The 9,029-nt window shown below is 40.4% G+C and overlaps 1 long non-coding RNA gene across 1 annotated transcript in view; it reads left to right on the top strand.

Moving 5' to 3' along the window:
• The first annotated feature begins 1,453 nt into the window (after nucleotides 1-1,453).
• LOC138150509 (uncharacterized) overlaps nucleotides 1,454-9,029 on the top strand; it is a 42,346-nt gene continuing 34,770 nt past the window's right edge. Inside the window, exon 1 of the long non-coding RNA XR_011165576.1 lies at nucleotides 1,454-1,842. This is a non-coding gene — a long non-coding RNA (uncharacterized lncRNA). The remainder of the gene's footprint in view (nucleotides 1,843-9,029) is intronic.

The following is a 9,029-nucleotide window of genomic DNA, read 5'->3' as shown; positions in this document are numbered from 1 at the left end:
AGATCTCTAGTCTGCCCCACAAAGAAGCTTTAGAAGATCTCCAGCTTACCCTCGAAAGGCTTCTGAAGACCTTCAAAAGGTAGAAGAGAGTGAATTTAAATCTCTGTAGCTCCTGGTTTGTAAATTCAGAGATTTCTAGTTCCCTTTCTCAAATATGTTTGCAGGATTTGTAATTATTAAGGGGACATTAAGTCATAATACCCTTGGAATTTATAAGGGGTTGCTTCCATTTGTGTGTTATCAAGATATTAGGAGATACCCTGTTTTCCAGAGCTAAGGCCCTGTGCCCTGAGCCTGGCATAACAACAATCCTTTGTGTGACTTCTGGAAGTGATGGTCCCTGAGCTCCAGCAAGCACCAACAGGCCCAGACATGAAGCGCCCCCATGAACACACTTTTGTTACTAGACAACCTTGCTTCACTGCTGCTGTTATGTTTCAGTACTGTTGCTAAACTATACTGTTTGGTTCTTTGTCTAGCCACAAGTATATAAATAAAGGTTCAGTCACACTAAAGTGGGTCCCCCCACTAGGAAGGGATGGGGGGGGATGTCTCTGACACATGAGTCTTTGCATGCAAATCATTTCCCTCACTTTGAAATTAAACTTGTCTGATTCCTGACTCTGCTCTGTTCGGCTCTGACCATCAACAAGTTAGAGGCTGATTTGGTCCAGTTGACTGTGGAAGATTGAAAATGACTCTTCATCAATTTTTTTTTTTTTGCTTTTAGTTATATTTCTATTATGGCTTAATTAACTATTATATTTCTGGTCTTTGACAGGTAATTGGCACAGTGGATAGAGTTTTGGGCCTGGAGTCAGGAAGACTAATTTTCTTGAGTTCAAATCTGGCCTCTGATACTTACTGTGTGATCCTGGGCAAGTCACTTAATCCTGTTTGCCTCAGTTTCCTCATCTGTAAAATGATCTGGAGAAGGAAATGACAAACCATTCCATTATCTTTGCCAAGAAGACCCCAAATGGGGTCACAAAAAGTAAGACATGCCTGAACATTTCTGTCCCTCTGTTCTGACAATAGGGAGTATTGTACTGGTTGCTTAGGTCGAGACCTGGATAATCAAGTATCCCAAACACCTCTGATTGAACCTGTACAAGGTTCCAGAATCAAAATATGAGGATGACCTAGTGATAAAATGATGGTGATGATAGTAATGTGGATGTTGATGATGCTATGATGACATTGATGAGGCCAAAAATAATGAGGCATTCTGGGCTTTTTTGGTAAGGGACAAACATAGACCATTGTGGTAAGTAGAGACCACTTACAAACTTCTGTTTAAAACTTTGGAAAACATTTCCATTTATTCTTACCTCCTCCAGTAGATAGCTTCAGCATGTCATAGAGCCTTTTTTTGTTTTTCTGTGATGACAGCCCAGATAAGTGATGGCAGGGTGGCGCTGAGCTGAGCTAAGGCTGGGGTGGAGTCATTCAGGTAGCAAAAATAACCTCACACAGAAATAGCTCCAAGCTCTGCTGGACGAGCTGGCAGTGTAACAGGCATCGATTTTGGGTGGACTAGAGTTATCTTCAGGAAGAGAACCAATCTGGATCACAAAGTCTATTGAAGGGGCTGTTTCCATGGAGCCTTTGGAAGAAGATGGTTTATGTTTTGTTGATTCAGTGAAACTGCTGTGGCTGCCTGTAGGAACTCAGCAGCTTTGAGATGATTTCGGAGCCCTTTGCAGCTTAAGCCAAGTATAAAATCCTCAGTGCTTCTGGCTCCGGTTGGCTTTAGGACTTAGATGTGGAAATGAAGGAAAAGCAAACTTTCATCCCAGCTGTATTAACTTGCTGCACAATCCTCTGCAAGTTCCTTCTCAGGTTTGTTCCTTCTGTTGTAATAATGAATTGGGGAAGGATCAGATGGTTGGTGGCCTTTGAGCTTCTGAGATTCTATGGTGTAAAATTCTGGGTTCTTGGGTTCCACACCACCACCATCATTCTATAATTCTATAGTTCCCATAGCCTGCAGAGTCAGGATATGGTCAATTAAGAGGTATCATGGACAGCAAAAAGAATGCTAGCTCTGAGCCTGAGGACCTGGATCAGTTCTTGAATTGGCATCTTACTCCCTGTGTCCTTCAGTGTCATGTCACCACTAGGAAGAGGCTGCAATTTCCTCATGTGTAAAACAAGGGCATTGGGCTAGATGATCTCCAAGGTCTTTTTGATAATGATTCTCTATATATGACACACATATGGATGTGATCCAATGATTCCATGCATATGGCACATCTTTGGGGCTCCCAATCAACACCCTCACACGTAACTTCCCATTGTGTGAACTTAAAGCTTTTCTGTAAGCTTTTTTTCCTCATTTGTGAAAGTTGAGTGGGGTTTGACTAGACTATGTCTGAGGTTCATTTCAGTGACAAGATTCTATGTTCTATGCCCTTCCATTCTACACTCTCAGGTACCTTCTAGCCCTCCCATCCTAGAATTCCATGAGCAGGGCATCACAGGCATCTCCTAGGCTTTCCTTTTAAAGGTTTTTCCTTGGGCGGTATTTGAGAGGGAGTAGTGATCTCCTTTAGCACTGAATGCCCAACTGTGCTCAGAGGTCCTTTTCTTCTGCCTCTTCTGATCCCTTTCCTCCCTTTCCCTTTTCTCCTTTTCCCCTTCCTGTCTTCAATCTTCCTATCCTTTCCTCCTTTCACTTCTTTGCCCACAAGAGGGAGTATTAGAGCTTTGTAAGACTGAACTAGGAAGGTTAGCAGCAACCCCAAGGCCCACAACTATCCAAGCTTGAAGACCTATGGGGAAAGTCAATGCACAGGTCCTGAGAGACAGGCTTAAACCAAGACAGTCATGTCACATCAGAGTAGAGTGGGGAAAGAATTCCTCTACCCCTACCACCCATCCAAGGTACCAAAAGACCTTAGTTCTATCAGGGCTCTGCAGCTTGCTCCATGTCCAAAACACTTCCCCTCTTTTGACCTCAGTTTCCCTATCTGTGCCTCAGTTTAACTATTGGAAAAATGGGGACTATTTACTATATAATCCCATCTCCCTCAGTCGGACTCCTACCTTTTCCCTTCCTTGCTTTGACTTCTTGCTCAGAAAGTGGAGTAAAAGAAATGTGCACATGAATAAGGGCAGCAAGGTCCAATGGTGGATAAAGTTCCTGGCCTAATATCAGGGAAACTTATTATCAGGATTCCAAATCTGACCTCAGACACTTACTAGCTGGGTGACTGTGGACAGCTAACCTTGTGTACCTCAGTTTCCTTATCTGTAAAATGAGCTGGAGAAGGAAATGACAAACCACTCCAGTATCTTTGCCAAGAAAACCTTACATGGGGCCACAAAGAGTTGGCCATGACTGAAAATGACTAACCAACAACAAAAAGGCAGGTAAGTATAAGTGACATTATCCAGCAGAAGAAGAGAAGTGGCCAGGGACTATAGAAGGTTCTAGGTCAGAGAAAGAGAGGCAGAGGAGGCAAGATAACAATCAGAAAAGGAAAGAGTTTATTTTTGTGTCTGCTTTGTTCTTGCCTACACACCTCTCAATCCATATGCCATGGTGGGAACCAGAGTTCTCTGACAAAAAAAGTACCTGGCCTTAAGAAATACAAATTCCCAACGTATCATGAGTCCATCTTTTGAGCTGTAAGTGGCCCTTCTTTCCAAGTATGAGTCTTCTAAAGTCTGACCCTATGGGATGTATGAGTCAAACATTAACTGCAAACTTTATTGGATTATCCACACTTTTTTTGCTCAATAGCAGGAATGCTGGGGGGAGATGGTGTGGGACGTTAACAAACTGAACTATGCATTTTCTAGAACTCTTAAATCTGGGGTGGTAAACAGTATGTACTATCCAGAAACTGCTTAGACCTAGGAGAAGCACTGCACAGGCAGCTCTATATTACATTGTTTATTATTCATTGTTCTATTGCCGATATTGATTCTAAGAAAAGAATAAGACCTTATATGCAATAGCTAAGCACATTTTTCTGTTCCTATAGGAACAGTAATTTTCTTATGACAAGATCACATGACTAAGGTTCAGTGGAATTTAATGAACTGTTTCTTGAGGGAAGAGGCAGAGTTTGACAGAGATAGGTCTTTCTAAACTTGAAAGTCTTGAGTATGGGACTGGGGATGGGCTATATGTCTATTTTCCAAATGATGCAGGGAATTATGGGACAAGGATGGTCATTTTTAAAAAACCAATTCCATGGTCTTAGACAATTGGTCTGGGTAAGTAGGAAGGAAACAAGTATTTATTAACACTACTATATGCCTAACACTGTGCTAAACACTTTATAAATATTATTTCATTTGATCCTTACATTAACTTGGAGAGGTAAGTGCTATTATTATCCTCACTTTACAGTTGAGGAAACTGAGGCAGACTGAGGTCAAGTGACTTGCCCAGGATCATACAACAAATAAGTGCCTGAGGCTGAATTTGAACTTAAGTCTTTCTGACACTGGGCCCAGCAATCTATCCACAATGGTGGAATAGTTGAGCTGTCATCACTTGACCAGTGGAGCTAGGGGGCCCTAGCCCCAAATCCTATCAAGAAATGGGTTTGGAAACCTCATTATGCTAAAGTCTATTGTGATATGTAGAAGCACAGCCTTCTCTACTTGCAGCATACATCTAGTTCTCTGTAACCACCAATTACCCAGATACCAGGCTTTTTGACAGTTGAGCCCCTTCCAGGATCAAGTATCGGATACCTGGCCCAACAGAGAACCAAATGCACATGCCAAGTATTTTTGGAGTGTATACTGTATCCTTCACTCCTATCTTAAAATAAAACAATGGAACTGGTACTGAGGATGAGATCAGACAGGCCCCTGGGGGAACTGGTCATACTGTGTAGTTGCTGACCCAGATCAGTGACCCAATCTTCCTCCATGGTATTTGAAGAAAGAAGTTACAGATGCCCCTGCTACAGCTTGCAATGTAGCCAATCTTCACTTCTCCTTCTCAAATTTTTTCTTCTCCTTCATAATATCACTAAGTCTTAGAAGGATTAAGCCCACGATTTATAATATGGCTCCCACCAAAGGGTATATCCTATTCCTTTCAAAAGGAATAGGATAGATTCTTTTTTACATCAGAGGAGAGAGAACAGGATAATATTGCATAGTGAGAAGATATACTCATGTGAGGGAATCTGGGAACCAGAGTGGGGAGAAGATTTAGGTCAATCAATTAAAGCATTTACAAGCACCTACTATGTGCAAGGGACTATGCTAATTTCTGGGGATACAAATATAAAAAGGATATTATAGCTATATATAATACATAAAATAAATATAACTATAAAATAAAATAAAAATTAAAGCTTGCATTTAATCTGGGAGGATACACCATATTCACAGGTAAATATCTACAAATATATAGAAAATGAAGTGATTTGCAGCAGAGGCACCAGCAACTGAGGAAATGGGAAGGGCCTTTTGAATGAGGCGGTGTATTAGCTTAACCATGAAGGATCCTGGAGGTTCAGGTAATATAGTGACTAGGGCACAGGATTTGGAGTCGAGTAGACCTGAGTTCCAATCCTAAATCAGATACTGACGAGCTGTGTAATCCCGAGTAAGTCACTTAACCTTTCCAGCCTCATTTTCTTCATGTAAAAATTCTCCCAAGGTTATTGAGGATAAAATGGAATAATATTTGTAAAATGCTTTGCAAATCTTAAAGTGCTTTGTGAATGTTAGTTATTATTAAGAGGTGAGGAGTGAGAACATTACAGGCATGAGGGACAGGCTGTGCAAAGGCATGACAAAGAAAGAAGGAATGTTGTGTATTCAGGACAGCCAGTGTGACTGGAGGACTGAGTATATACTCAGTAGTAGTAGGTGTGTGAAGATCAACTAAGGGAGAAACAGAAATGATGTATTCTGATGACTGTACTACACAGAAGGAAATGGTGGAGGAATTCAGGAAACAAGTCACAAGTCTTGCAGAGCAGCCTGATAGAACAGTGGGTGAGCACTTCAAATATTCAGACATTGGCTAAAGTTCTTTCTTTAACAAAGGCAGAGCAGCTCATAAGTTCTTGATTTGCTTTAATGATTTTTGTCTTTTTTTTTTAAATATCCCCAGTGCTTAGCACAGTACCTGGCATATAGTAGAGGCTTCATAAATGTTTGTTGACTGTCATTTGGTCTCTATTCTGACCAAAAAGGAGGAACTTATGCCAGTACTGGAGTTGGGAGACCCAGGATCAGTTCCGGCCTCAGATACTTAACACCCACATGAAAAAAATGACTGTGTAAACTTGGGCAAGTTACTTAAACCCAATTGCTTTAAAAAAAAAAAAAGGAGGAACTTGTTGCTAAAGTAGAAATAATGGGAACTGTTAGGGGGAAGTGGCCCCTTCATCTTATGCATCTATGCATTAGACAATGAATCTCAGAGTTGGAAGGCTCCTCAGAGGTTGCCTAGTCTAACCAATACCCAGGAGTGTGTTAGAGCCAGCTCTGAAGGGCATGACGGAGTCTACTGCTAAATTTTCAATATGAGCATTTGTACCTAGGGCTTCATTTATTGTTTTGTGATTGTCTACACTTAAAGTGATAGAGAAAATGTTAAGAATGCATAAGAAATTTAAAAGTGATTCCTGAGAACATTTCTTACTCCTCCTCCCAGGCAGCTGTTAAAAATTTACTAGCACATCACTGCCTATATCTAAATATTGACCTCCTTTGCTCACCGAGTTGTTACCTGAACTTTGTTGGAAGAACTTTATCGAGGAAGAGCATACTACCTCCCAAGAAATCTCATTCCACTTTTGGATAGTTCTAATTCTTAGGAAGTTATTCCCTCCATTAAATATAAGCTTATCTCTCTGCAACTTCCATTGGTTACTCCTGGTTCTTCCTTTCGGGAACAAGTGGGTCTGAGGCTGATTCTATACACTACTTCTCCAGATATTTGAAGAAGGCTAGGATGTCCCACCAAGCCGTCCCTTCACCAGGCTCAATGATTCCTAGTTCTTTCAACCAACCCTCATATCGCATGTTGTCAAGGCCCTTCACTATTCTGATAACTTTTCTCTGGACACCACTTTCTAGCTTATCCATGTCTTTCCCAAAACATGGTGTCCAAAACTAACCATATTTCAGAGGTGCTCTGACCAGGGTAGGGCACAGTGGGATCTTTGTCTTTAGTCCTGGAAACATTGTCTCTTCTAGTGCAACCTCAGATTGCATTTGTTTCTCTGGATGCCTCTACACACTACTTTTTTTTTCTTTTTGGAGGGCAATTGTGGTTAAGTAACTTGCCCAATGTTACACGGCTAGTTTTTAGTGTGACTGTTAAGCGTCTGAGGCTGGAACCGAACTCGGGTCCTCCCAACTCGGGGGCCAGCGCTTTATTTACTGCGCCACCTAGCCACCCCCTCACACTACTTTCTAATCTTGTGCTTGTGGTTCTCCAAAACCCCAGATTCTTTTCAGACAAATGACCATCGAGCCACAGCTTCTTATTCTGCACCTTTGGAGTTGATTTTTTTAAATTAAATTACATTTTATTTTTTCTATCAGCAAAAATCTACTTTCTCTCCCTCCCATCTCTCCCCTCCTCTGCAGCTGAGAAAGAAAGAAAAACAAAACTCCTGTTACTAACATGTATATTCAGGCAAAATGAATTCCTGAATGAACCATGTCCTAAAAAAGTCTCAGTCTGTACCGAGTCCTCTATTTCTCTATTAGGAGGTGGGTAGAATGTTTCATCACAAGTCCTCTGGGATCAGAGTTGTCATTGTTTCATTGATTAGAGTTTCTTAGTCTTCCACAACAATGTAGGAATTTGTTTTGCTTAACTATATGTTGTCTCAGGGATTTTATTTTTCTTTCTTTCTCAGTGGAGGGGAGGGAAATGGGAGGGAAAGAATTTAGATCTGAAAGTATAATAAAAACTTAGCAAAAACAATTAAAAAGTTGTTTTTACAATCTTGTTGTCTTTGTATAAATTGTTCTCATTCTGCATTAATTCATATGGATCTTCCCAGGTTTCCTTAAAATAATTTTCTTTATCATTTTTAAATGGTACATGAATAATCTATCACAGTTATATAACATAATTTGTTCAACTATTCACCAATGGATGGGCACCCCCTCATTGTCTAATTCTATACTGCAAAAAGAACTGATAGAATTATAGTTTATTTGTCCTTTAATCTATTCTTCCTCTTATTTCCCCTCTTCTCCCCTTTTCTTCCTGTTTCCATGTTAAATGAAATATATTTCTGTACCCATCTCTTTGTGTGTGTATATATCTTTCCCTTCTTTACCTAGTTCACATGAGAAACAGATTCAAATACCACCCACTCCCTCCACCTCTTCTTCCTTGTTTATATGGACTTCTATTTGTGCACCCCAACTATATGAGATAATTTTCCCCATCCACCCCCTGTCTTCTTCCCCATTGTATCTCCCTTCCTCTTTCTTTCCAGTCTTCTTTTTAGATCATTAAGGCAAAGCAGGACCCCTAACCCCTATTAGGAAGCCTAAGCAGGTTTCCTCTGTTACCCCCTGATGAAGGGGTTCTGAGGGGATGTAAATCATGTCCCCACATTAGAATGTAAATAGTTTATCCTTATTTAATTTCTTATAATTGTTCACTCATGTTTACCTTTCTATGTTTCTCTTGCCTGTTATGTTTGTACTCCAAAGGTTCTAATGAAAAAAAAAAAGCAACACTGGTCTTTGCACCAGGAATGCTGGGAAGTTTTCTATTCCATCTAAAATACATTTTTCCCCCTGAAAGAAAACACTCGCTTTTGCTAGGCAAGTTTTTCTTGGCTATATGGCTATATCTTTTGCCTTCTAGAATATTGTGTTCCAAACTATTCACTTCTTTTTAGTGATGACTGCTAAATCACGTGTGATTTTGATTACATTTCCTTGAATTCCTTCTTTCTGACTGTGGGTAGCTTTATTTTCATTGAGCTAGAGTCTCTAGATTTTGGTTGTAATGTTCCTGAGAGTTTTCATTTGAGGGTTTCATTTAGGAGGTGACTGGTGTATTCTATTTC

The sequence above is a fragment of the Petaurus breviceps genome, unplaced genomic scaffold (assembly GCF_028583685.1).
Source record: "Petaurus breviceps papuanus isolate PSGF00001 unplaced genomic scaffold, PetGlider_PUasm1.0 90879, whole genome shotgun sequence".
NCBI classification, from domain to species: domain Eukaryota; kingdom Metazoa; phylum Chordata; class Mammalia; order Diprotodontia; family Petauridae; genus Petaurus; species Petaurus breviceps.
The sequence above is the reverse complement of the archived record's forward strand: the minus strand, read 5'-3'. Positions and strand labels throughout refer to the sequence as shown.